This window comes from Diadema antillarum, unplaced genomic scaffold (assembly GCF_040938485.1).
Source record: "Diadema antillarum isolate AM-2024a unplaced genomic scaffold, OU_Dant_1.0 seq00000807_RagTag, whole genome shotgun sequence".
Taxonomy (NCBI): domain Eukaryota; kingdom Metazoa; phylum Echinodermata; class Echinoidea; order Diadematoida; family Diadematidae; genus Diadema; species Diadema antillarum.
Genome location: NW_027271688.1, coordinates 706,052 through 712,051, shown reverse-complemented (window position 1 = coordinate 712,051; position 6,000 = coordinate 706,052).

Sequence of the window (6,000 nt, the reverse complement as noted above, 5' to 3'; positions counted from 1 at the left end):
GCAGCCATTTTGAATTTATGCAAATTAGACACTGATCCACCCCTCAAATTTTAGGGAACTTTTAATATGTTCTTTCAATACCTCTTCCAGGTCAAATGCAAGTGGAATCATTTCTGTTGCAATTAGTTGGGGGTTAACCCACTTTTTGTCATAGTTTGACTGGACTATTATTTCACACCATCTAAAATGCACATTGTTTGTGAACATCCCAGCAATTTTTCAAACCTTTTTTTCAATCCTCTTTGGAGTCTCAATTCTGTTGTTTTAATACAATGGTAACGTGTGCCTTAGGGAAGCTCTTCTTAATTGTTGGAAGCTCCTAAGATAAATCTGTCATTGTGATGTATTTTGTCAATGCCTGTATTTTTTTATTATCAGTGTAAAGTCCACAAATCATCTTATCTATTGAAGTGATTTATATCAAGTACCATGTGAAGAGTTTAAAGATTATCAAAATATTGTATATATATGAATACATATACATTATGTATCAAAAGTGTTTTTCTTGAGCTTGTGTACAGTCCAATTCTAAAGGAAGTATTGGTTTGGACCTTTGTATGTTAAGGATCTTCTACAAGCTGCGATTATGAGGCTGTAATTAGCATTTAAAGTGGAATTCTTCTATCACAAGTTTTAGTCACGAAGACAATATGCCTACCCATGAGGAAATTAATTTCACTTTAATGCATGTGGTACATGTGTAGTAAAATAGAGAATGGGAATGGTGTTGTGTCAAAGGAAAATGGTAAAAAGGATACAGATTTTTTTTTCTCGAAGCATTACCTCTGGTAAGTTATGGAGCACGAAGGGACAAGTTATGAAGTTGCAAAGGTTCCTTTAGACCAATAAAAAACAGTGGGATTGGGTTGCCACAGATGTTGCACCAAAATTTCTTGTACAAAAATGATGCTGTTTGCCTCCACTCAAAATGTGTCATGCTGTTCTGACAGTTGCTCATCAGACAAATGAAAAATACTAGAAATGTCGCTATGGCGACTGATGCCGCCGCCATAATGCATGATTCTCCCAATAGGCATAATTATAGTACAATGTCTTCACAATGTGTGATCCATGACACTTTCACATAACTGGCAAAATATTGAAATGACAGGTTTGTCAGAAATGTCTTGAACTGGGTTTGCTATAATTTTCTAAGAGTGCAGGTACACATATATGGGGAATTGAGAATTTTAACTTGAATTCTGACGGACCTTTTTATAAGTTTATGCATTGAGTAATTTCCAAGGTATGAAGAAAGAGTGTAATGATGGTACAAAATAGATTTGTTTTTTTGAGGGGGGGGGGGGGGGAGAGCATTGAAACCTGGCCTTTGACCCTTAACCTCTGACCTTCTGGCTGGAAATTTCCAGGAGAATCTCCATTAGGTAATACATGTATTAAGTTTTGAAACTAATAATGCAAGCATTATATAGTTAGTATATGAGGGAAAGAGTAAAATTTTGAGGAGTTGACCTTGACCTTTGACCCTGACTATTGCCTCATGACCCCTAAATTCCCTAGATAATCTCTGCCAGTCAGTACATGCATATGTACCAAGTTCCACGAAGATACATTGAACCATTTGCGAGAAAAGTGATATTGCAACATTTTCACCTAACCTTTGACCTTTTGACCTTTGACCTTATGACATGAAACTCTCTTTAGAGAATCTTTACACAGTAGTACATGTCCACACCAAGTTTCAAGAAAATACCTTTGGGTATTGCATAGATATGGGGGAAATTGCAACATTTGTAGAATTTGACCTTGACCTTTTGACCTTTGTCCTCTTGCCAATGTCATTAAAATCTACTCAACTAATTGTCCCATCATACATCATCCTTGGACAAAGTTTGGTGAAAGCTGCTTCATCCAGTTTTGAGTTATCACGTAAACAGATAAATTTTAGGATTTTACCTTGATCTTTGACCTTTGACCCCTGTCCGATTTCACTGAAAAACTAATCAAATAATTGTCCCATCATACATCATCTTTCAAAAAAGTTTGGTGAAATTTGCTTCATCCAGTCTTGAGTTATCGCGTAAACGGATACAATTTCATGATTTGACCTTGACCTTTGACCTTTAGCCAATTTCATCCAAAATCTAATCAAATAATTGCCCCATCATACTTCATACTTGAACCAAGTTTGGTAATATTCCAGTAAATATTACTCAAGTTATCGCGTAAACGAAAGCAGACGGAAGTATGGACGTACGTACGGACGGACGGACAACCCGAAAACATAATGCCTCCGGCACCACTTCATGGCGGAGGCATAAAAATGTATATTATGCATTGAAATTGGAGATCAATGTACAGAAAAAACAACAACTAAGCTTTGCAACAAACTCTTATCCCCAAATTTTAGAACTAATTCAGGACTTTAGAATTGGACACAAAGCTGTCTTTTTTTTTTGAGTTGTTGGCATGATTTTGTTGTTTATACTTGTAAGGAATTTTACACATTTTAATCTCCTTTATCAATAGTGTATGTAGAAGTTCAATAAATTATGCGAGATGTTGATGGCACCCTGTGTCATTGCGTATTTTGTTTTAATAAACATTCTTTTCACATTTGATAGAAATATAACATTAATACATAGTTTACCTATGACATACGTAGTACTATGTACTTCAATGTAATCAATATGTACTCTACATTGGTATCTCTTGTCAAATAAACAAAAACCAACATACATTGTATGATATAACAAACTCTTGTGTTGAATTACAGATATATTCTCTGCATGACTTCTCATTTCGTGGTTACTTTGTAACTCAAAACCGTGATATGAAGCAAATTTCAATAACACAAACATTCAATGAGTTATCAAGATTCATCTTATGCAACAGTGCACGAGTATCAAAGGTCTACTATATTAAGAAAATCTACAGTTCTTCAAAATGTATTAAACTTACTGCATACAGTACTGAACTGAAATGTCACTTCACACTACCAAGTGCAAAAGGACATTAAGCTAATACTAGTACCTCATAATTAAAGAAGATGTGCAGGGCCAACACCCTCTCTTAAAATATGTTCTGCAAGATAGTATGCAGTTCCAGTAAGGGTGCATGTGTTAGAAAATGTATAACATCCACCTCTTTTAAATAGTGCTCAGTTATTAAGTTGTTGGCTGTTAACCACGAGTATGGGTAATAATGAAGGAAATAAAGGCTAATCAGAGGCAAGTCAGTGCTCATGCTCATTTTAAACCCTTAGTCAGGGCTCAGTGGTAACCTTTTTTTTTTCTAGGGTGGCCCAATCAGGCCACTAAATCTTTAAATATGATATTTTGGTTGCCCCAAAACGAAACCTGGTGGCTTGAAATAAAAAAAAAGAAATACAGCGTATGAAAATTCCTTTTGAATTTTAGATGCCCGATCAGGCCACCAAGAAGAAAATTTGGTGGCCTGACATCAACTTTTAGTGGCCAGCAGGCCACTGCTAAAGTCGAGCCCTGCCTCCACTGACATAATTGTGATAGCAAAAAGGCTAATACAGGTCTACATCCACAATAGTCACTTCAACAATCCTATGCCATGTTTCATGCAGCACTTTGGCAAGACACATTTGTAAACCCACAAATTAATTAATCTTGATTATTAAGAACGTTCCATGATACCTAACTAGTTTGAGTTAGATGCACTCACAAAGAAAGAAAAAAAATATACACTCATTCCATTTTCTCTTGCCATTGGTGTTGAATCATATGGGTAAAACGACTGCGGTATTTACTAAACTCATCTTTTCCAGTGTCTGATTGGAAGATTGCCGGGTCATCATTCTGGACTCCAACATGAGTGACCACTGGTCAGTCTTGACCAGCTTGGGTTAGACCATTGTCATTCAGAAGGTCAAATTATTAGCTGTGGCACACATGATCTGAAATTCACATGTACATGGCTGTACATGTACAAACATTCATAACCACTCTGCATTGGCACACCTCCCAAGTCCTGTCATTATGAATGGTAAAAGTATGCCAAATAAAAGCAACCTAAAGCTATAACATGACTGCACTTAAAAAAATAATAATAATCTTAAGGTTGTTGGAAAATCCCTGGACACTTGAAAAAATTGGCATTTCCCAGTCATTTTTTTAATAAATCAAAATGGAAAAAAAGTTGAGACATTGCACATTTTTTACAAGTATTTGAAAATTTATCTCTGAATATCTTCACAAAATAATTTCAAGACTAATTACCCTGTTTTACACACTAATTTCCATCTATGTTGATGAAAATTTCCCCTAGGTTTTATACTTCAACAAGTACAACATTTGGAAAACTTTGACAAAGTACTAAAGTACTTCAAACATCCTGAAATCTAAAAGGTTACAAGAAAAAAAAAATACAGATGAAATGATTGCACATGCCTTTCCTTGATTCATACATTAAGTGATATCTCAAGCAGGATACCTGTTACAACAAAAATAAGGTATTAATTCTCCTGTAAAACATTGAAAACTTTTCAAAAGTTTACATATCAGCAACAGAATGTATATGTCTACACCATTTTGCAGAAAGTGAAGATCACAAGCAAGAGAATATGAAGTAGAAGTGTTGTTGCTGCCCGGAAAGCAGTAGATGACAGGTTCGAGTCCCATGGTTCCTTTTTTCCGACATGTTTGTTAAATTACAGATGAGCAGTTGCGATCTTGCAGATTTCATTTGTTATAGGGAGACAAATTGAAGAAAATTCACACCTCGAAAAATTGCATAACATAAAGTATAACAGCCACACAATGAATCCACAGTTACTGCTGCAAAATGGTTGCAATGGCCATTCTAAAAATGGAGATGGACATCATACTAGTAATTAATGACAAAATACAAAAGGGAATACAAGTGGAATTAATTTAAACATCTTGTGTTTAAAGCAAACTCAATGATAAATGCTAGTGAGACTGACCACAGTGGAGGGAAAATTTGACATCCACACGAATATATCTATTTTGTAAACAAAAGATGATTTTATGCTCAGCTGTTATTTTGTCATGGTGTATGCTGTCATACGTATGACAGAAAACTTGCAAAATTGGCTTCTAAAGTCTTCTTGCATCATACACTTTCTTTACACTTTCTTCTGGACAAAAAAGCAACAGTCTTACAAGCATTTGTGCCCTATACTGCATCGGACATAACAGCACTGTACATATCAGGAGCATGTCTACAGTATAGATCTCATGCACTCACAAAAACTAGCGTGACATGTTCTTTGTGTAGTGATCTCGGTCTAGCTGTAAGACCAACATCACACTGTACGCACGGTGTGCATGGCACGGTGTGCAATATTAGAGAAGTACTGCAGATTACATGGTGTAAAAACCTAGTACTAGTCATATCGAGTATCATTACCATACAGTAGATATGTGCGTTTGCATGTGTGCAATAGGAGGAAGAGCTGGTTAGGTTAAATGTTGATGTAGAATTTCTCAATATGAGAACATGTGAGTTCTGTATTTGTTTGTTTTTTGAGTGACCAAAAAAAAAATGTTATTCTGATCTTTGTCATGACTTCGACTGCAAACCTGCAATGAAAGAACATCTTCTGTTTCTGCCTCTTACAACATTAAACAAAGGCAAAGCTTCCACATTCATAACACATTCACCTCCGCCCTGACAGCAGACATTTGAGCATACAATAAGTTGAATTCAAGTCATTCAATATAACAATATGCTTTTTTTTTTGCATAATTACAATCAAAGTACATATATTCTCTTGCAGTTTTGTAGCACAAAATTAAATTGCACTACAAAAGAATAAATGAGACACGCAAAACTTATTGCATAGCACACAGATGCTGGTTGATATATATGTATGTATACATATGTATGTATAATTATGTCATATGTATGACAGTAATTTTGTCGGGTCTTCTCGTGACATAGTGTACATGTTCATTCCACAAAGTAATTTGGTGAACAAAAACCAGAATCGTATAGTATAAACAACCTTGGGCAAGAAGTCTCCATTGTAGTATCAGCAATGAG